Below are 23,559 nucleotides of genomic sequence, written 5' to 3'. Positions count from 1 at the left end.
TGGCGAAGGTTAAAAATTTCAGGCTGAGGAAAAGCCTGAAAAAAGAAAAACACCAGGAAAAGGCAAAGAGGACGCCGAGGCCCTGCCGTAAGAAACAGCCTGGCTCTGCGGCACGGCCTCAGCTGCAGCCCACAGGGGAACAGGCGCTTTTAACGACCACCTCTAATCACCAAAACCGATGTAAAAGCAGAGGGGGCCGGCGGTGGCTGCCTTAGCACAGCACGCTGTGGACCGTAGTCAAGTTAAAAAAAGGCCACAAAAAATGGAACGACCACAAAAAGCCCTGAGGGCGCCGGTAAGGGAACCTGGGCGTCGGTAAGAGAGCGGCGGTGGTACCGTAAGTCGGCAAAATAAGAACTCTCTGAGACTCGTTGTGGAGCTTTAGAAGCAGGCATTCGTTAATGCGGCGCCGGGCGCACGGGGGATCGCTCCACCGATTGTGCGCCCCAAATCGCTCAACCGAAGAAGTTATATACAATTAGAATATACATACTCATTACATTTCTGAGAAATAATCGAAATATTCAAGTTATTTCCCGGAATTCATTAACATACGCAAAAGTCTTTGATGCATGCGCCCTTGTGTTCATTGGTGTCTTTCAAGGTCTTCTGGTGGTCGTCAGTAGTCTTCCTCACGGTGTCCTTCCGTTGAACTCGGTCTTTACACATGCTCAGTTTTAACCCTTGGCTTAATTAGCACAATTCTCATTAGCACAAACTAGCTTAGGCTGGCACAACCCCCTTCCCTATCCTACTCAAGATACAAGATTAGCGTCCTCATCTATTTTACGCAGAATACAAAGTTTCAAGGTCTTTTTATCTACTGAATGTCCGGCCTATCTGTTCATAAAGCATTCCTCACCCATCTGCACCATTTCAACCAAGAATCATACGTCTCTTCACTGTTCCTTTGTAATTGGTATTGGCGTGGCTCCGAGTAAGGTGAAGCGGCTCCATCCACCACGGTTACAGCCTGGAAACGGGCTCTCCCGAGGGGACAGCCGGCTCAGCAGCCTCCTGGCTGGTTCTGCAGGGTAACCCTCCGACGAAGGACAACTGGGGAGAAGCTGCCGGACCCCGCGGTTCAATCGGGTTCAGTTCAGTCGTTTTCTTTGAGGCAGGCGTCCGAGTACAGAAGGAATCTGAGAAAGGTATCAAAAAGCAATAGGTTGGAAACAGAGGGGAGATGAAGGGCTGTCCCTCTTCTAGGTAGCGAAGGATTGAGAGAACTGTGAGGTAAGCGTGTGTGTAATAAGCCTTTTAAGATGAACTACCGTGGCTGAAGTTAAATAGCAAATTGTAAAGAAACGCAGGGAGAAGCAGCAAGACATGGTTCTCACTCAAAGCTGCCTCCACCTCCAGACGAGAGAAATCCTGTTTCTCTCACTAAGGAGAAATGTCCTTCCTCTTGTCTACAGCGGTTAACAGATCACCAGCATCTCTGTATGAAACATGGAAAATTAGCCATATATCTAGAGAAATAACTTCATGTACCTACAAGATGTAATATTTTTGAGATCTAGGAGAAGCTCAGGCAAACCACTTAAGTCTAGAAACCCTTTCCACAGCACACTGCTTGAGCAGACCGTATCCCCCCCGGTGCAGCTTTTCAGCACGGGGACCGGGAGGACGGCACCCGCCACCATCCTTCCCTTGGAAGAGCAGAAAATTACACTCAGTGGAAGCCAGAGGTCCCCCAATTATAGGCATTGCAAAGCGCTCCATGTATATGATACGTACTCACACATCAAGTTGATGACAAAGAGATTTTTTTTGTCACTGAGGCGATGACGAGTAAATGGCAGCGTTGCTGTCTTGGGGAAAACAGCAGCGACTCTCAGTCCTTGCAAGGAAGCCGGTTGATCTGAGAAGCGTTTTCTAAGTCAGGAAAAAGCACAGGCAGCAGCTTCACAGAAAGGAACACGCTTTGAAGTCGAAAACCCTGCTCTACAGAAAGGAGATTGCTGTTCTGCCCAGCTGGTCAGAACTGGACTCGGGTGCATAACAGCAGCATGTCAAAAGTGGCATTTAGTGATTTTTTTAATGAAAACAACCATCTTTCAGTAACGCGTCGGGTGTCGTAGGACTGTTTTTGTCCAATTGTTGTGCTACGAGCACTGCAGACTGCGGTATTACTGTGTGCTACCACACTGTTGCTGGTGTATGCGTAACCCCAAGTCCCTGCTACCGCACAGCTATTTTTGTAGCTGGGTAAGTAGTAACTCCTGAGAGCAAAACCCAGAGCATAACCACCACGTAACACATCAGTTGTGACCGTCCTTTGCCCCGAGAGTGCAAATAATACGGGAACCTGCTGACTTCAAGGAAACCTCTGGAACAAATTACAGCCTAATATTATTAATCCTGGAAGCAGAAACTGTTTGGAGGGGCCGGGACAGCAGAAGAGAAAGGTGTTCCAAGAAAAGGGGTATTGGAGATCTGTTACCCTGATCACTATTACTAGCAGTATGAACACCACCACCCCTCCTCACCACAAGAAACGGGGTTTCTCTTGTTTGGCGAGACAGAGGCAGCTGTAAGTTGGATCCATTTGATTTTGACTACTTCAGTCAGTTTACTTTTTTGTCTTCTCTTGAACTTATAAATATTGTCTCTCTTCCTTTTCACACATGCAATCTGATAATAAAACAAACCAGAAACAGTGAAAGCAAAGCTGAGCCAAGAACAGTTAACAATATCCTCGTGGTTGGAACAGCTTATTTATTCCTCTATGCCAGCCTAAGGAGAGAGAAATAACAAACGATTGTTATCTAGGTAACTCAGGATTGTTACCCAGGCTGGGACACCTCCTTCTGGAGGAGTTTCTGGTGATATCCAGGGTCCCCTCAACTGCATTTCTGCTCCATTATTTTATCCAGTTCATGAGGTATTATTCAGAAAAACCTGTTCACCCATCCTCTCTCCTGTTACCTGTCACCATTTGTTATCGTTGCTTCCATCTCTATAGCAAACGGATAAACTTTGCATTTAATTTAAATGAGCTATTATAACATTTAAGCATCAGTTTTTACCACCTTTTTTTTCTTTTTTGTTTTCCTTAAAGGAAAGGTCTTGGTACACCACTTGCTGTAATGCATTGCAGTTAGAACTTTTTGGAAACAGTAGATTCAGTGTTTAAGCTTTGGTTATTAGACAGGGAGTCCCCTAATACCTCACTATACCATCCTCTGTTGGAGTTATTTTTGTTCTGGGTCAACCATATTATTGCTTACAATAATTCTAATAGGAAGAAAGAGAAATCTGTGTGTGATTCACTACTATGCATTATTCAGCACTTGGTAAACATCCAGCACGCAGCTCTTCCCTAGCTTCTCAAGAGCACTGGCATGAGGCACTGCGAATCCACATTTTGGGGATGAGAATTTCATTCATTCAGCCCGCCCCCGGTCATCAGAACATGCTTCAGGCAAAGCAGAGCAGCTTGAGAGCCAGAGCTTGAGAACCTGCCCAGCTGCTAGGTATGTTCATTTGGAAACGATTCGTCTAAAGCATCCTCCCCGGAGGAGAAAAGCAGTGCGGAGAGCTACCCCTGTTCTGCGTTGCCGTGCCAGGTTATCAGGCGCCCTCCAAACAAACTGGGGGAGACCCAGCCCCTTAGTGACAGCCGGGTGATGGCTGTCAGGAATCCAGTATTTTGGTTCCACACTCGCAGCAAAGTGGTGAAAGAGTGAGGATGCTGAAAACGTGCAGGACATAAAATAACGTGTTCTGTTAGAGGGCGGCGGCACCACGCTCGCCCGTACAATGCAGCTTCTTAACGACGTCCTTAGGTCTCATTGAGACAAGCCCCTCGACAGGGGCTTGCTGGCATTAGTTGTGTCATTTTATAGAAAAAGTAGGTCAAATCTATTCTTGTGACTCATGTTTATTTCTAAAAAATACAGACTTGGTTATCGAGGGTTCAAGTTCCACCTTCTTTGCTGAGGGACAAAAGACCATCAGGCAAATCCATGAGGTTTTACTGGCTGAAAAAGGCAAGCTCTTACTCATGTAAGTGCTAGTACTGCACCATGGTAAACCCTGGGAAAATCTGACATGAATACCAAGAAAATGACTGTAAAATATTCTCTGACAGGCTGTGTTATGTTAGCACGCATCACCTGAAACAGGTCTTCAGGCCGTGGTTCTCGCATCACATTACCAGGGTATGAAGACAGCTTTGTCCAAGCAAGCTTCCAAGCTAAAAAGCCCCTTTGGTGTTTCCCCTCCCATCAAAAAAACCAAAACAAAACAAATGGAATTAGTTGCGTAAGTCAGGATTACTCTTAGAAAATCACATTCAGGGCATTTGTGTCTTAACAAGTCTGGGTGAAATCAGAAACTAATGAATTCAGGAGTTTTGCTACTGGCATTCCCCCCACGTTCTCCCCAAATTCCCCTGAAGGAAAAGCACTGTATAGGAAATGGATTCTGTAGAGACACGGTGCTGTAGTGAAGTCCCTGTGCTCAGCAGCTGTCACTCCTCTCTTTATATACGCACATGTATTTGGAGCCAAAAGGGGCGACTGAACTTGCACAAAGACAAAGCTTCTCTGGCTTTGGTATTTTCCTGGGCTGACACACACATCCGTAGACCCTGCAGAAAGCACTCCGAGCGTTTCTGGGCTCTTGCTCATTACAGCAAGTATTAAAAAGAAAAAAAAAAAAACAACCCAAACTGTCAGACACAAGAAATATTTGCCCTGGCCCAGTATCAGCTTTCCGGCAGGAGTGGATGGGATTAATGGCTGCTGGCAGGCTGTACGGCTTAGCTGAAGCAAGTGCTTCGGGAAGATGGAGAGCTCCAGCAGGCTCAGAGACATAATTCACACCAGATGCCTTTGCTCAGGGTTCTCTTTCTCTCCCCTGGTGTGATAATGATCCTGATTTATTAGCGAAGATACAGCAGCACCCTCTTCCCAAGCGGTGTGCTGCCTTTACAGCCTGCCTGGGTTCTTATTAATGCTCGTTATCCCTCCCATTTCAGAAAGAGCAACAGTACGAGGCGGCGGAGAAGCTGTTGCCTAGAGATCAGACCATGACGTTGATACCCAGGCCATGCTGTTTGCCAAGCGTTATTAACCAATCCTGTCCAATTTCTTCATGGATTATTTGGTTGTAAACAGGTTTATGGGGTGGCAGTATCAAACCGGGCAGGAAGGACACAGCGCATCGGTATTCCTTCGCACAGAGTGGCAGCACGCACAACCCGTTCAGGTTTGCAATCTGCACGCTTTAAGGTGCGGCAATTTTCAAATCCCGGGCTCATCATAAAGGTGGGAAATATTTTCCAGGATCAGATTTGGATTTTAAATATTGGCTTTCCTAGCACTCTTGTCTTTCCTCTTCCATCCTTTGATGAATCCCGGCCGGCCGTGTTCTGCTGTCTGGAACTGCAGCGTCGCGTGACATTCAGGACCAGTGACAGACCCTGCCAGCGGCCGGCTCGCCCAGCTTTCGGCGTGCTGCAGCACATACACCAACAGCACCCGGTTTCTAAATCGCACTATTTGCATCCAGCACTTCACACATACAGGATGAGCCTGTAACATAAATAACACTACCCCATCTCCCACTCATTTATGTAATCTCTGCCTCCACACAAACACATGGTTAAGACGACTCCAAAGGAGAGCCCCAGTGGCTCAGGACTTGCATCTTGCTATCTGGCCCATAGCTAAATCTAATCCTGACGCTTGTCAGGTCACGCAGACTGATTCCCTCTTGTCTGGTGCAAAGCTAATCTTGTTTCCTTGCTGGGCAGGATCCCTGGGACCCCTCTGGTCTGTCACCGATCATCAGGCCCAGGCCAGTAAACAAGGCAAGCTTTCAGCATCGTGAAGTTACCAAAGGGTAATCCAAAGCGCCACCCAAAATGTCTGTTCTATCGGACCAACCCAGTTCTATACCCATATACCCTCTTCTTAATGCAGGGAGGACCTTGGGCCAAGTCCAGGCTGGTGGAGCCTTTCCTGAGGAAAACAGGGTGAGAGCTGGCATCTGACAAGGGACAGAAAGCCTGAGAGCATCCAAGCTGAAAAGCAACTTGATCTCCGCTTGCGGAAACTCCTTCCCAGGGATGAACCACGCAGGATTCATTCATGTCACTAGGTAAGATTTTGGGTTCAGGTAAATTTAAGCTAATTGCTTTCTCTGGCAGTTTGTTTCTCTCACTAAGCTCAGGTTGTTAAAGGTCTGGAATGAAATTTAAGACGCAGCTTTTGTAGACAGCTCATTATAAGAAAAAAAGAAGTACAAGCATACTGAGCCATTTGAAAGTTGGGAAAAGCAGGCACATTTTTATTAAATTATTAATTGTAATTACTAAATATACACACCGTCCTAAGTGGAGGGCACTAGCCCAGACTTTTGTTCAAGAAAGGCTGCTTGGGTGGGACAGCAGGATGGAAGCCACACAGCAAAACCCACCTGCAATGCAACATCACACACATGAAAACTCTTTCTGGAGCAGCTACAAAAGGCTTCACAAGCTGCGAGTATCCTGCAGATACATGCGTGGGACCCCCTGCCTATGCAGGAATCTTGCTGCGACCATCTATTTTTGTCACCTCAAGATTAGATTTCTACAATGCATTCTTCATGGGATCGCACCTGAAACTTCTTGGGGAGCAAAAGGTAACGTGAGATCCTGCCTACCAAGTCATGCTTCACCATGAGAAAACACCACCTAACTGCTCTGGGCCCCGTGTTCGCTGCCAGCAGGCTCCAGGTGGAATTCAAGATGTTTGGTTTTCATCCGTAAAGCACCGAGTTCTTTAGCAGCAGTGGGTGCCCTTTCCCTGTGCCAAAATGCTGCAGCTGAGACCAGAGAGAAATGAGTTTGGGGTATTGTTCACGTGAGGAGGAGTGAACTGATGGCAGAGAATTCTTTATGGAGCTGCCGCAGCACTCAAATTCTTAGCTAAGTCGGCTAAAGCCAAAAGTTAATAGTCTCTTCATGTGCTGAAATACTCATCAATATTTCATCAGTTGTAGGAAAGTATGGTCTAAGGGAAAAAAAAAAAGAAAGTATTTCAACATCGACAGCTCTGTTATATATTTTCACGTATGGCATAGGCCTTTCAACACTTCCGTAACTTACGCTGCCACCGGTTAAATCACAGCTACATTTGCATTGTTGTTAAAGTTGGGCCAGAACCCTACCTCTGAGTTTTAAATTGTCTCACATCCAAACTGTTCAGCGTGTAAACATGGTCTAGAGCGCTTCCCAGCCTCAAAATTCTAGCACTGAACAGACCCTGTAGCGGCTGACACATTGGGAATCTGCCTGGATGCAGAGCGAACAGGTATGTAATGATGTTCCTTAGCTCCCAATGTCTATTTAAAGACTCCGCCCTCCTGTCCCTGTTCTAGAGGTTTTTGGCTTTTTTGTACTTTCTCCTCCTCCACCCATTTCTCCCTGTCTGACCATCCCCCATCTCTAAAGGCAAGAAATTTTCTCTGCTGTCAGAATCCCTTCTTCTGTCCTCGTGCTAAACCTTCATTATTCCATTATTCTCTGCCAACGCGCCTGTCTCCAGACCCACAGCTCTGCTGCTATCCACGCCACCCAGCTAATCCACGCTGCTCCTGATCCACCGTCCCACTCGCTCTAGCGCTCCGAGCGCCCATCGCCAGCTGCGCGGTGCGGGTCAAGCCCCCCCGCCGCCTGCCCTCGGGCTCCCGCTGGCCCCCGAGCAGTTTGAGCTCTCGCTAGGCAGCGTTTCAGCCCAGGGGGACGTACCCTGTGCGGCAGGCCAGGCGTGACGCAGAGCCTCAGCGTTCCTGATGCAGGGCCGGTGCAGGTGTCCGCGTGGTCTCGGAGGAGCTGGGGAGCTCCGGAGCACAGCCGGCTCTCCCAGCCTCGCTCTCCCAGCTGGCAGCAGGAGAAGCAGGAGGCATCTAGAATTTGGGGGGATGGAAGGGAGGGAAGAACAGGGCAATGAGATGGCAGGAACCGAACCCAGTGAATGGCAGAAGCTTCCCCGTTCTCTCAGACTCAGCTATTAAAAAAAGGGGGAGTCCTTACATCACCCGATGCCCAAACTCCTTCTCAAGCAGCAAGGCACCTGCTTCAGAGGAACACCCCCCTGGGACTAGTCCAGTAAGACAACGCTGCCAACGCTAGCTGTGGTCAAAAGTATATTTTTAAACAAATTGCAGGAAACAGTTGTTCATTCACAATTGTTTTTGTTGTCATTAACAGGGAGGAGAAAATAAGCAGTCATCTGTCTGAGGGGAAGAAAAGCTGGTAATAAACTGTCCTGTTAAAACAAATTGCCTGGATCTCCTCTCCAAAGCTGACAGCCCAGCAGTCTTAAGTCTCCTATCTGCCCATGCTTGGCTTGTTATTTAATTAAGACAGAGATAGGGATGAAAATCTAATTACATTGAAATGTGAATCTGGGCTTGGAACAGCACTCCCCATATATGACCCAGGAGATACAGAGGGAAGAAAGTTCCCAGGATGGAAAGACAGCTACTTTCATTTATTAACGCTCTTTTCAAACAAGGGCTGTCTTGGAACCTGTTGAAGAGAGGCCCCAGCAGAGATACCCCCTAACCTTAAGGACTGTATCTCAGGCAGTTTAGCAGGGTTGTGTGTAAACCACCTCAGCTGACCATGAGCCAAGGAGAGAATCAAAGGCTTGACCTTCTTCAGTCCAGCCGCCTGCCTAACTCATGATCTTGTTCCTGAGCAGATGGAGAGGAAGACACAACATCTCCTAACTACCTTCTGACCGGGAAAACGTGCCTTTTTCTCTCCACTAGCATTATCCGTCGATGCCTCAAAACCAGGAAAGCCTTAAACAAAATGTGTCGTTAAAGTAACATCCCCTTGTTGTTGAAATGGGGGCAGACATCGAGCACTGACCAGTCAGTGGGTACAGCAGCAATCCTGTATCGACCCTCTTCTCCCCCCATCCTCCTTTCCACATTTAGACCACAGTTACTCCTGTTAGAAGTGCAAGAATAATGAAAGTCTACAGGGAGCCTTCTGCATAGTCCAATTAAATGCAGCTGCTCCAAAATATCAGTCCACCTTATGGCTGCCGCGTTAGCTTCCCTACCTCGCAGCGTCCCTGCTGCTTGCAGAAAACGGGATGGAGAAGCTCTCCTCTCCCCCAGCCCTTAGCTGGGCAGTGCTCATGCTGCCCAAGTGCCACCTCACTGTTGGAAGTCTGCTGCTTACCTCCTGTCCTGTCCTTGTTATCCCGCTCCTCAACTTGAGTCCTGCACAAATTTTCTTCCGTGCTTGACTCCAGGTTAGTTACGGGGAGTCAGCTACTTCAGACGAGTGCTGGTGCTGCCAAGAGCTGAAAAGAATAAACATGACCTGTGCACTCCTGCACTGAAGTGAGATGAAGACAGCTAAGGCTCAGGATACTAGAAATTATGTTTAAAAATAAGAAATAAAAGCAAAGCCTTTCCTGTCAGCTCTTACAATGCTTCAGAAGAGCCAAATGTTTCCTTGGGCAATAGGAAATGAACGGGTATTTCTTACAGCAGTACTCACATGACAGCCCTGTAACTGGCTCTTGGTAGTATCTTCGGGGATGTCAAGGACTGAGGGAGTTGAACAGCTTAAAAGTCACTTTCTGATTCTTTTGCACCATCAGATTTCTCTCCAACTCGGGGCTGAGACACACTGAGAAGAGACCACAGAAGAAACTTTGATTTTCTGAAGCTGTTGGTGAACCTGCCCCATTAATTAATGGAGTTGCAATATCCCAAACTACAAAGTTGGTTCAGTTTTCTAGCATTAAATTTCCCCTTTTTAAAAAAAAAGAAAAGGAAAAAACTAAGCTGACCACCACTCCAGCACCATTTCAAATTTGTCTATCCCAGACTGACAATCCTCTTACCATTTACTGTCACCCCAGGAAAAGGATTTGACACATGCTATATAGGAAATGTATTTTTATGGCCAGGTAATGAGCCGATAGCTGTTTGTTCCCTCGAACAGCCAAGCAAGCATTTGCGGCTCTGAGAAACCTTCTTCTCTATTCCAGTCACAGGCATGCCAGACTGGAACCCGCAGATGAAATGGAAACGCTATTTTCATTTATGTCGGAACGTGTTTTCAGCTTCTGGTGGAGACGGAAAGGCGCTGGGTCATGCTCGGCTAGATGTATGACTACGGAGCCGCTCTGGGCCAGCAGCTACAGAAGGGTATTAGGAGGAGGACTGGAGCCAAATTCATCTTTCCAAGAAATTAGCTCACCATCTTCTAATCAAAACTGGATTCAAGCCTTCGGGTTTGGAAAGGATCACACTAACACGTTTCTCACCACTCTACTTGTGAATAATTTCTAACCTTCAGATGAGGCGAAGGGTTTCACCCTGCAGGGCAGCAGCATTCTGCCAGAACAAGCGGCGGGGTATCGCAGAAGTGACCTGCACACAGTGACTGGACCTTCCCCCATGGCAATACGTTCAGCCTATCCGCAGAGCTGGAGCAGAAAGAGGAAAAATAAGTCGATGAAGAAGTTACATGAGAACCATCACAGGTCGGATACAGATTCGCAAAGCAGGCAGGATTCAAGTCAGATACATTGCTATCTGGGGCAGGACTCACAGACTGTCTTTAGCAAAGCTGTGAGTACGCTGCTACTTTGAACGGGAGACTTAAGACACAATTTTTTCAACGTTTAGATACAAAACCGTGCACGGAAGATGTGCACACAATCACCACAAATGCACAACCACTTGCTCCTAATCAGCCAAAGGGTACGTACTAACCTACCTATCCCGAGCAGCACCAAATATACGTAATCATGCAGAAGTCTCATCTTTCGGTCCTCTAAACTTTTTCCCCTGTGTGGAAAAAAGGTTGTGCAGAGGTGCCACCATCTTACAGGCACGCTTTGAGATGTCGTTGCTGCTTAAATACTTTGGAACCAGGGGATGAAAGGTGCCACGCAAGCCGCCCAGCACCCCGGGGAGGATGAGCTGTCCTGGCTCTGCTCCGCAAGGGTAGAAGCTGGATGGAGAGAGGGAAGCCCCGTTATTTTTCTTCGTCATCCTGAAATCCTCTCCCGACCTAGCTCTGAGAATTTGTCTGTTTGGCAGGCTTGCATGACCTCTGCTTTTTTTCAGGGGGTGGAGAGGGAGGGCTGGGAAGAAATGTGCGATGCAAAAGGAGTTCTGTTATTCCAAGCTTGTACTGGGATAATTTCCAATGATCTTTAACCTCTTCAGACCAATGGATTTTCATCTGCTTACACCAGCAATAAATTTTGATCTTGGTCTCCGGTTTGGCAAATTAGGAATCTGAAATCAGAATTACTCTAACGAAAAACAAAATGTTTGTTTGCTGTCATAGCCTCACCATTTAAGCAAGCGGGGCCTCAGTGCTCTGTGTAAACTACCTTCCACGGTAGAGTAAAAGTAAATTAAGGGGAGGCAGTTTCCATCTCGGCTAAGGAGAGCAAATGACCAAAATGCCTGTTCCTAGTACATAAAAGTTGCAATTACAAGCTCATTATTTAAGCAGTGTATTTCTGATGCTTAATTTTCCTGGATTCATTCAGACACTTAGAAATCTTTCTGAAAGGATCCTCAAAAACTCAGCAGGTCTGAGTAATTTTTAACATTTTATTCTGCATTCCTCAGAACAGATTTAAATAAATTACATTATAACCTCTGTATTTTAATAATTGTAAAACCTGCAGGGGAAGAAGTAAAACCACTTTCCACTCAATACAAGTTTACCAACATCATCCATAATGTTTAAAAAAACCCAACACCAATAAAACCACACAAACGCTCTCCCCCTTGATTTTAAGAACAATTTACATCTTTTAAGATTTTTTTTTTTCTGATTTAGCAAGGCAATGATATGGAGATGAAATTAGCAGAAGTACCACAATAACAACATTATTTTCCGTGTTCTTTATGAGCTAATGGCTTGAGGCTCTGAAACATTTTTTATGTCGGGAAAGATGGAGCCTGGCTTCCAAGCAGACAAAAGCACAATGTTTTTCAGCAGATTAAGCAGCTCGTACCTGCTAGTGATATATTAACCTCCTTATTTATTGTTCTTGCAGGAACTTTGTTTCATTGTATTATAGTTAGTACTCTTGTGGTCAATGAAATCTGCCATACTTGACCCTCCTGCTAGGTTTGTTCTTCTCTCCGTTATCCTGCCAAGCAATTTAGTTCTTCCTTAGTCAATAAATTGCTACAGAACTAAATTACTATTGCTGTAGAAATTAGTCATAGAGTACAGGCAATGTTATATGGGGCCCGGTTAAAATATTCTCCTGAACAGAGCACGACAGCTATATTCAACTAAATAAAAGTGATACATCAGTTCTTTTCAGTCTCCTTGGGCCAAATCCTATTACCGAAGGGTAAAACTGGAATGAGTCTGCTGGTTACACTGAAATCCCTATGCCTTACTCTAATGAAGCAGAGAGCAGAATCTGGCTGCTCGCCTTTGTCAAAGAATTCGCGTTTACATTATTCTCTTACTGTTAATTCTGAGATTCAGTGGGACTTGTCCAACCCCTGCTAGCTGGCTCACAAAATGTCTTAACAAACTAATCCGGCCACGTCCTTTCTAGAAACTGCAGATCTCTCTCTTCTTCCCGAGTCAGACAGCACTGTCCCGATGGCCGGTACTTCGGAGTTTTTTCTTTAACGCCCCTGAGCCTGAAAGCTGGCTAACAGCGACTGAAGGCGCGTTATTGAACAACCGGCAGTAACAAAATGAACGCATCTGCCTCCCTTTAGCCCCTTCCAGGAGGACGCTGGGTGTGCAGCAAAGGCGTTGGGAGAGGAAGGGGCACGAGGAGCAGTGCCTCCTTTCACCGCCGCGGTGGTGCGGGTGCTGCCCTCCTGACAAAGACGGCGACCTTTTAAGTTGTGCTGTAACGTGAAGGTCTCTCCTGCTCCCTAATACTGCGCTGCAATGGGTTTACCAGCCTTCTGCATTCTTCTAAAACTCTTTTATCAACAGGGGTGAACTCCGAAGGGACTCAGAGGCCCGGCCAAAACAAATTACTGCAATTTTGCTGTTTCCATGGCACTGTAGCAAGGGGAACATAGAGTTAAGATTTAACCGGGTGAGAACAGACTTCTCATATCTCAGAGGTTTACTCACCTAAGAGTGACCACGCTGTAACTTGCCCCCACGGCCACCTTGCAGCAGGATCTCAAATCTAGCAGTTCTTGTGCAGTTCTGAAATGGAGATTCACTTGTTTAACATGCATAAACCGTGATAAATTCATATAGTCTGTTAGCTTTGTTGGCCAGGAAAGCAAAATCTCAAATTGTTTCACAGGGCGATGAAAATCATCACTGAATGAGACACAAATGAGGAATGGAGGAATGTAATATAACTGCAAATTTAATTGTCCAGGGAACTGCCTGAAGTGTAATGAGAAGCAGGTTCCCAGGTAGGCGTTCTGAGCACGCTGGCATACATGCTTGCTTTTGTCAAACAATGATGCCCTGTGAATCTTATACCTTACTCTCACACAACTGCCATCTCCTATGGCCATATTAAGTAACCTACTTAGAAAAAAGTGGGTTTGGAGCATACTTATTTTATTTCTTTTTGCTTATTTTCATTCTATTTCTCCACAGTGACCAGATAATAATGGTAAAATGTGTGTGACTATGTCTGAGAGGAAAGAAAAACGAGTCTGTGATGTATTTCCCCATTTTTCCTACAAGGGGATGTCTGTGTCTGTTTGTTTGTCACTTGCAAGCAACCCTAAAATATATTTAGACAGAAGCAAGTAAAAGGGAAGGCTATAAATAGCTTCAGTTTCAAACATATGAAATGATAAACTGAAAAAAATAACGATTTGCCAAAAGATAATTAAGATATATAACCTTCTGTCAGAAAAAAAACACAATGAGTAGGATGTAGTAAAAATATCATGAGATGGTTCCAGTACAGTATTCTTTCTGTCCCTCCTAATATGGGGACAAAGACTCCTTGAGAGAAATCAGCACTGTATTCAAATTAAAAACAACAGCTGCCACCTTCTATAACGTAGCCAATAAATTAACAACTATGCAGGGCGGGGGTGCAAAAACCCCCTAAGCTGGGACTTGACTTGCTAACAATGTTCCAGTGGAAAATAGTAAAGCTGAGTCAGATGTTAAATGGATCTGTGCAATCAACGCAGGGCAGCAAAGAGCCTGGTGACAAACTGCGCTTATTCTGCTCGGCACGCGAGGGCTAGCCAAGGTCTCCAAAGAAACAGCCAGTCTTCGGGGGTCCTTGGCAAGGAAAGGTCGTCATGTATCACCGATGGCTTTAACAATGGTACGTACCTAGAACGTGCTGAGGAATATTTCTGCTTCTTCACTGCCTTTGTTGCTAACCAGTAAAACACGAGTTCATATCAAATTGAGCTGACCCGCATAAAACCTATGGGGGGAAAAAATAAATCCGTAACCTGATTTTTCTCCCTATCACTAATAGTGGTTAATCTGCATTTTATAGTCATCCATCATCTTAAGGTACAGGCACACAGCTGAAAATGAATACATACTGCAAATTGCCACCTGTCTGCTAACGCGTATAATGAAGCGCATATTCACTCTTAGCCCATTGCATGTGAAAGGGATGTTACCTCACTGCTGCGTAGATTAAAAACAGCATATGGACTGTTACTGCAGCTCAGCTGACAGGAAATAATTAGCTAAGCCACTTAAGCTAAGCACTTGCGTTTCTTTTGATCGCATACTAATATACTGTTTAGTTTCCCCTTGTATTTATAGTTTGCCTTACTTCTTGGCTTTTCAGGTACCGGTTCAATACGACCTTGTTCAGTTCATGTTTTCCACATAAATAAGGGAATATTTTAACCTTTCCATTCCCTTTCAACCATTTTTGTTTGCCAAAATAAACTTGGGCCTGGCCCACTTCCAGTATGATCTTTAATCAGTGAGTTGAACTGTACTCTGCAGAAAAAAAGCCAATTAAACATGATAGGTATGTTAAGTACAACCTTCAGGACAAAACTTAGGATGAAAGGTTATTTCATGGCACATTTTCTTAGCTTCAGAAGAGCTAGATTTACCTGGATCACTTTAACCTTCCACCTAAGTGAAGGACAAACTGAAGTCCCTTCCTCTGGCTTGATTTATTGGGTCGTTTTCAGTCTGGTGCATTGAAAGATACAGGATTTCATGAGTGCCAAGTAGCTGCAGGACAGGAGATCACAACAGACCGAGCCCCTTTTTAGCTTTGCATCTTGCCACCAGCAGAATTCTCATCGGTAATAGACCCCTAAATAAGGTGTTAGAGACCAATTTGTTTGCAGTCCCGCTGAGCAAGAGCACCAAGAGAGCTGCAAATGGTTTACATTTCCAAAGGACTTTATACCCATAGAAACAATCCCCTCAACTCCTCCAGTATCCTTTAGTCACCCTTCCACTGTGAAAACAGACCAGCCTGAACTCTTCTGGTTTAATTGTTGCTGCCGCTGATACATATAATGATGTACAGTTTAAAATAGTGATACTGGAATATTTAGGTCTTTGGAAAATAAGCTTAACACTAAAGAAGCGTTTCAGAATATGCCACGGACAGTGGTTTCTGAAACCTTTTAAAAACCTAAGCCCTCCTCAGAATTAAGGGGACCCCAGAAGGTTGAATTAGCAAAACCGAACCCAGAAACTGAAGTGGCTAACAGCAGCAAGGAAAATAAACAACCAGCATTTCACCTTTCAATCCAAGAGATGGAGATACATAGGACATGCACAGATATGACCTTTAAAATGCTATGCAGATGCTTCCGCTCAGCTCAGCGAGTGTGCCAACGGAGAAAACCTGTACAGAAGGAAAAGTTTTGGCCATCTCTACTATTAGGCTAGGGGGTTTATCAATGCCAGTTACTCCTGATCCTAAATGTGATCGACCAAGACTGAAACAGACCAAAATCTACCGTTGGCTTGAGCTGGCAGCCTCGTACTCTAGCACACATATTCAACAAATTAACACTTCTGAGAAATAGTAATTCTACTGTCTCCTAATTTCTGAGTTCTTGGCCTTAAAATGTTAGCATTTCTTTTAAATTCCTTGCACAGGCCTCGCTACTGACCTGTAAATAACTTTAATCTGGTAGGTTATTTTGTTGGATGGTAATTAGCTAAACTCACTCTTGGGTTTATTTACTTCAGAAAATAAAATCTGGTCTGTACCTGGTTTTGCTTGTTTCCAGAAACAAAACCAAACCCGTGCTCCCTTATGCTTTTGGGAATTTTGCTCCCACCCAACATGTTCCCTGGCCACCTAATGACAAAAAAAACCTGCTAATCCTGGCAACATTTGCTGCAGTGATAAAAATGTACTACCCTACCAACACCGCTAAGGAAGGTAATACTTTTTCACCCCAACAACTATACAGAGTGCTTTGGCTCTCTAAAAAACTCTCTGTAGTACGCTAAATGTGTTCCAAATAATATTGGTGTGTTGTATGTCATCCCTAATTGTTGCCAGTTTTGATTCCCTTAAGAAACGGTACTTAATCCCTCCAACATTTGTACCTTTTCTTGGTGGTAACTTTGAGAGCTCCTGAATAATTTTACTGACGTTTAGCTTAAATTTTTGCTGCCTTAGCTTCAGGTCATCGTTTTCTGTCCTATCACCATATGGAATGGATTACACTATCCCACAGGAAAGGAATTAACAAAGTACAGGATATATACTAGGTTACCTTGAAGACAGTTAGAGCCTCCAGTTATGTCTCTTCAGAGAAATCTCTGTCCTAAATTATATAAATGTAGTTGTCTCTGTCTCTCTATTGCCGAAGTCTTTATTCCAGTGCCCTCAAAGACAAAACCTGTCCAACAAATGGCATGGTTTATTATTGATCACCAGTGATTAAATTACTTTCAGTAACTTAGTACAAAAGAGTGCTAATTTTCTCTCAAGAGTTTCACATTCTCTAACCTAAACGGTCACATCCTTGGGCTTCAAAAGAAAGTTTGGGCTGCTTACGCTGTTCAAGAGAAAATTCTCCTAAGGATTGAAGCTAAGACTCTCATAGCCATCTCCACGAACACCAGCTTATAAGCAGCACGCCCAGAGCGGCGAGAAAGAGAAGAGGATATCTTTTACAAGACAGATGATCCAATCAAGAAAAGCTAATCTGGGCCTGATGCTACAAGTCCTTGTATAAAGGACAGAGAGCAACTAATCCAAGCAGAGACACTGCAAAGAAGCCAACTGATTTATTTGTCTCAGAGCTTGTATTGTGGAGATACGTACTTCAGAGCTGTATCTTCCAGTAAAGAAAGAGAACTATGAAAGACTGAGCTAATCAAATTGGCAATGAAGATAAATGCGGAGTAAACAACCTCACAGAATGTATAAGGCTTCTGAAAAGCGTTACAAATTAAATGGCCTCATTGCTGTTCTCCAGAAAATCAACTGGTTTTAGGAGAAGGATGGCAAGAAGAAGAGGGCCTTAAAGAAGCGCTAATCCTGAGAAAATGAATCGAGTTGCAACTCAAACAGATAAACTGGCTGAAAATGAACGAGAAAGAAGTTGCAGACTCTTGACTTGTATTAGATGACAAGGGAATTTCATACATTTTTTTACCCTAAGGAAAAATTAGCCACCTCATTTGAACATATCACCAAATCATCTGTTACAGACAGGGTGAGATCTACCTTATCAGGGTTTCAAGAAGTTGAAAAACTCCTCCTAATTGTTTTAGGACGAGATTAAGACTATCTAAATACCCCTCAGGTTTGTATTTGATGCAATCGTGGCAGTAAGTCCCACAGAGGATTCAGAAAACCGATGCTCCATGCACCCCTGTATTCGGAAGGACTATACGCCAGCCAGTCGTCTCTGGACCTGGTGCTGTTGCAGACCGCTGGCGTGTAGCCCTGCGTCAGGCGCACCAGGTCCAGAGACCTGGCGGGCTACGCAGCCCGTCGCGAGTTGGTGAACAAGACTAAAGCAAGAACTCCAGAATTGCCTTCGGACGCCACTTAGGGCCCCTCTGCAGCCAGTGGGGAGAGGATGGTGCCGCCCTTCGATGCTCTGGATCCCTCGTTGCTGGTAACCAATTCTGTCCACAGACGGGAGAGGAAATTCCTTCCTAAGATGGTTCTGATGCCTAAATCAAATGCCTCAATCAGGTTGTCTGAATCTTGGCAGACGAGGTCAGGAGATGCGAGCCCAGCACTGTCGAGGACTGAAGACTGAGCAAGAGCTAGAAAGGTGAGTGGGTTTCAGAAACAGACTGTTGCAGAGAGCAGAGCAGGCTCTCGGAGGGGTTAATTGTCACAGCCCCACTGAAGCCACTGGAGCGATGACAACTGACTGACAATGTGCCTCAGAGAGAACGTCTACAGTTATACGAACAGGGTAAAAGAGATGCGTAAATGTGGCCTGTGTCAGACACCCACAACTGGAAGCCTTCTCTTCAGACAGGTACCTCTGTAATTGTTCTCTACAAGAGTCCTTAAAAGGCAGGTGGCTACTGGAGAAAGGACAAGATGAGGCTCTTGCTATAACCCCCTGCAGCAATTCCCATCTTCCTACAGCCAAAACTATCTGAAGAAAACAGAACTGTAGGATTTCACACTCTGTACGTAGCTTCTGGTGCTGCCTGCCAGTCCCGCTGTTCACATGAACGTGCAAAACTGGCCAGCAAATTCACCTTCTAGCCAGCAGAAGGGCTACATTTTTGCCAGTGGTATCCCTCTTTTAATTCCGTGAATGGAATAGGAAAAGATGAAATTCTTTTTTAGAACTGTGAAATCAAAAGAAAATTACTCCCAATAATTCCAGCACAACCAAGATTTACCCTTAGAAGTGCTTAAAAAGCATGCAAGGTCTTGGTGCTTACGCTGGATTTGATTTTCAATTACCTAATGTAAGGTCTCTTATTAAGAAAGCAGAACATCCTTTGATAGCATGTTTATGAAGTATTCAGTTTGTGACACAAAATTAATAAAAATCTGTAATGGTTCATGTGGGAACCATGACAGACAGTGATTACTATTAAAATCAGTACTATTACTACTAAGACTAATAAACAGATACTGATTAGAATCAAGAGAAACCAATGGATTTTCAAGATACTGTTTAAGGGAATATAGGCAATTTCTACATATGCCTTCTACACATAAGCCAGTCTGATGGTAGGTACTCTTGTCCCATGTGCCTGTGGATTGGTAACGTTTACATTATTATTCTGTGTGTCTGTAACTATCCTGCTGCTTCCAGAACAGATCCATGTCTTTTTTTACACTGATGTAAAAGAGGAGCTTACAAGCTCCTTCTTCCTAGTTAAAATGAAACATAGCCCTCACATGTTCTTTGCTGTGATGCCCAAAACCTGGCTACAACACAGAGGTAGGTTTGCACGTTAAAACAAAAACCATGGAACAGTAAGAAACAACCTTGAGACAGTTACCAACACCGACGTAAGTGGTCGCGAAGGCTCCAAAGCTACTGATTTTCCTACCTGCAGCTCAGCCGATCCAGAAGGTCTGTTCAGCCAAGCACTCTTCCAAATGGTAGAACCTGTAGTGCCCAGAGGACCCTGCCAAGGTATATATAATTACAGAAACGCCCTTCTTTTGCAAAACCACTGTTTGACTTAGTCCAATAAACTATTGACTACATTTAGCAATTTGTTAAGTAGGTAGAAAAACCAGCCAGGTCCCATCCAGGAGATACAGGCAGTAATCCAGGAGCGGTGTGGGACAGGCAGACCGGCAGCACGGCTCGGGGGGGACGCGGTGCCCTGGGCTGAGCTGGGCACCATGGGGGTCCGGGCGAGGCTGCTCAGGGCCCTTAAGGGCTACTGGGTGCCCCCAGGGCCCCGACACAGGTCTGAGGGATTATTTATAAATGCAGTAGCCTCATCGAAGCCTTTACCTTTGAACATGGCGTGAGGAATTTTCCCACTTTCTGTAGCTACATCCAAAATGTATTGGGGAAGAAGAATGAAAAGATCTGGAGATCAGGATATCCAAGTTCCAAACCCAAACTGGACACAGATTTAACCACATCCTTGGGGGGGAAAAAACATCTGGAGGAATTTCAAACCTTCACAAATAGGTGCTTGTCAGGGCTTTACTAACACTGCTAACAGCTCCTATCCCCAAGCTCCCCTCGCTCCCACAGATATCAGTTCACAACAGTGCCCAGATGAAATAACCTTTTTTTTTTTTTTTTTTACCTCTTTGCCTTGATATTGCATCTAAGAAAAAGCTCCATGCAATTTTCTTAGGTGTATTACTCTCTGCACTTCAGCCCTTTTGTGGCAGCTCTGAAAGAGGTATCGCCAAGCTGGTATTTCTCAACTCCTAATGAAAGCACAAATAGTCACAGAGACGCTCACAGAAATAGGTCTCCAAAAAACAACAGGCATAAAGAACAAACTGAAATTTGGCTCTAGACAGACATATACTAAAACCATGGACTGCTGAGATGAAAGGACAAAACGATGAGTGAAACAGAATCTCCAGGGCCTTGTCTTCCTTTTATTTATGCCATGCCAAGGCATATCAGACAACAAAGTTACACTGACACAAAAAAGCCAAGTTTTTATTTTCTTTGTGATTATATGTGTCAAGCAAAGGAATGAGTTGTATACAAGAAACGTACAATTCTGTCTGAAATACCCCATTTTCCTGCCTTTGAACCAGACTGCAAGATATTAATTTAAGGGAAAAAAAAAAAGGAAGTGTCATCCAAAATTACCAACTTCTGTTTATTAAAACAAAAAATGTTCAGCATCTTGGGACTGTAATGAGAACAAGAGGTTTATTAGCAAGTCTATTTTCTACTCAACAGTCTAACTAGTTTCCTGCTGTGCTGTTTCACTAATAGGCCTGTGGATTAAATGCAAAGTTTCCTCTACTAAATGAGGCTTCAGACTAATGCTGGAAGAGACCGTGTATTTCAATGAAGAGAAAGTTTAAAAAAGAAAAAAGTTGTTATTTAAGCCCTTTGCTGCCCTCTGGTCCCCCTGGAGAATTCAGAGCCAGAAGCAAAGACACAGAGAAACAGACTAAATCACTGGAGCCTGAACTGGAATTTTCTCTGCGTATTTTGAAGACTGACATGGACAAAGCGGTGGTACGAGGGGCATACGAGAGGCCAAGACTCCTTCTTCCTCCTGTTACCGATCTCGCTCTGCCAGCCTTCTCCGGCTTTTATCATAGCCAGTATTTCATTTGCTTCCACAGACACTCGGCTTCTGCTTTTCCTCCGCCTCTCTCCTATTGCCTCTACAAATCTACTCTTCCCTCTCAGTCTCTCTTCCTGCTGTTCTGCAGTTCTTCCCCCTCCATGCTCTGCCACCTTCCTTCTGCTCTCCCCTCATGCAGCATCACGTTTTGCCCACATCTGTCTAGAGAAGTCTTGCACACTCTGTTTCTATCTTGTACACCCATACTGGATTGTGCCTTACTTTCTCTGCTGGCAATGCCAAACCTCAGACCCACAAATAGTCCCTGGTATCATAATACCTATCAATTAAAAAAATGATGCCACAAAACTATTAAGTGATTTTCATGACATCTGAATCCATAACTCCTGACTGTTACCTGCAGGAACTATATGGATAAGACGGATGAAAGATTAAGGTAAGTTTTAAAGAAAAGCTGTTGTGAAATACACAGACTGCAGACTTTTCTATGCGGTGTCACAGTTAAAGGGAGTTCCTCTCCGGTTTTTCCCATTTTGCTTTCTTACTTGTACCTGGCGCTGCTTGGCCAGGGAGCGGGGCACACCGACATAAAATTCGGCTTTCTCCAAAGGGGCAGAACACGTGCAATTAACTCTGCAGGTCCAGGAGACCGTTCCACTCACTCCTCCTCTCTGAACACTGCAGGGTAAACAAACAGTTTACGTCAATATACCTTGGACAGTATTTGGCTTGATTACCGCTGGTACTAGCAAGGAATTAACTCAGCCTAACCTCCTGGAATCGAGACCGCAGCATCACCTTCCTCTCTGTGCTCATACTCCTTTTTATGCCCTTATCATATATATCATCCTAAAAACTTTTCTTGTGACTGCGCACCAAGAGCAGGTATTAAAATTGCTTTCTGCGATGGTCTTGAAATCCATCTCTGAACCGCTGCTGCCCGAAGCAAACTCTCCCATCCTGCAGGCATAAACTCTGTTTCTCCGATCTAGCTAGATACTTCGCTGCAGCTGTATTTTGAACCCCCACCGATGCTACATCAGCACCAAACTCAGTGATCAAATCAGGGAATAACGGGTATTCTTCCCCTTTACCTCTACTACAGCAATCTTTGTATGGCCAGTAGAATTTAACACCCAACATTTATATCGTAACAAAGATGAAGAGCTTTTGCTTACAGCCAGTAGAAAAGATCTGCTTTTTTTCTCTCCTTCTTCTGAGAGATGTTTTTAGTCTGTGTAATGTGTCTTCTTAATTCAATATAATGCAAGCCATGAGATGAAAATTGTATTAAGACAAATGCTGTGGATAAATCCTAAACCAGCCTGTGAACTAGCGATGGACGTATAGCAAAAGGACCATTATAAACTTTATATTTATATTATATTACTACTTCAGACATATTTGGGGAAAATTTCTGTTGCATTTGAAGTTCCTGAGAGGCTTGCCACTGCTTTCGGTGATCCTAGTCTCAGGCCAGCAAGAGCTGACCTAAATCTAGAATAAGGTGTAGAGAAAGAAACAGATTAAGATTCTAATCTCAACTCCATCACGGATTTTCTTCATTAGTTCTGGTAAATCACTTTCACTTTTATTACTTCTACTTCCCATTCTCAATCTGTGAGATAAGCATCAGCTCTTTTTCACAGGGCACTGCAAGGCTTTTTTTTTTTTTAATGTAAAATACAATGACACCTTCTGAGGAAAGATGGACAGACAATTGAATATATTTTCTTAGAGAAAAACAGCTTTAAAAAGCCAGAAAAATCTCTCTTTATGCCTGCAAGAAAAATAAAGTTTCCTGTAGCTGAAAACCTAACTAGATTTCAGAATAGGCTGCAACGTGTGCTTAGATCTGCCAAGAAAATCCTGGACAGACGAGAGTTTCAGATTCTAGTATTAATTTTCAAAGATTTTGTTTTTAAAGATGAAGTTTTTATTAATGTTTGGTTGCTGCCGTTATCTGGTCTTGAAAGACGGTTGGGATCTCAGATGTCCTGCTAGCTAATCCGACTCATTACATGGCCCTTACTTTACTTGCATCATGAATAACACAAAGAAAGGCTGAAAGACTAATTTCAAGATTATCTGCAGGGCTGTTTTTTCTAAAAACTTTTCAAAATTTAGAGAGGAAAAATACTTCAGTGCATCCATTTCTCCCGAGCAGTTTGAATCCGGTGGCAAGGAAAGCAAGAGTTCTTTGAACCTGTTATTTTCACAGGGACAGCAATACAGATTTCACATGTTTTATAGAAAGGGGAGGAACTCAAGGTCACTTTCCTCAGTTGGGAATTTTGATGTGGTTATAAAAGTTGGTTTCCATGCATTTATTTTACCTGGTGTCTGTCAAACTATTAATCAACTCAGAAAAGTTGATTAATCAATGTAGAGACAAAGTTGATTAATCAATT

At 44.3% G+C, this 23,559-nt stretch overlaps 1 long non-coding RNA gene across 3 annotated transcripts; it reads right to left on the bottom strand.

Annotated features, from left to right (window-relative positions):
• Positions 1-6,268: 6,268 nt before the first annotated feature.
• Positions 6,269-21,907, bottom strand: LOC142087838 (uncharacterized). Of its 3 annotated transcripts, none has more exons than XR_012675635.1 (11): positions 21,694-21,907; positions 19,870-20,300; positions 19,454-19,531; positions 16,684-16,809; positions 14,294-14,390; positions 13,109-13,186; positions 10,319-10,454; positions 9,518-9,649; positions 9,194-9,317; positions 7,745-7,876; positions 6,269-7,007 (listed from the first exon to the last, which is right to left on the bottom strand). It is a non-coding gene; the product is annotated as an uncharacterized LOC142087838 (long non-coding RNA). The 3 variants fall into 3 exon arrangements; XR_012675636.1 differs by having other exon boundaries at positions 21,700-21,907; XR_012675634.1 differs by lacking the exon at positions 21,694-21,907 and having other exon boundaries at positions 19,870-21,483.
• Between the last annotated feature and the right edge of the window lie 1,652 nt (positions 21,908-23,559).

This window comes from Calonectris borealis, chromosome 13 (assembly GCF_964195595.1).
Source record: "Calonectris borealis chromosome 13, bCalBor7.hap1.2, whole genome shotgun sequence".
NCBI lineage: Eukaryota > Metazoa > Chordata > Aves > Procellariiformes > Procellariidae > Calonectris > Calonectris borealis.
The sequence above is the reverse complement of the archived record's forward strand: the minus strand, read 5'-3'. Positions and strand labels throughout refer to the sequence as shown.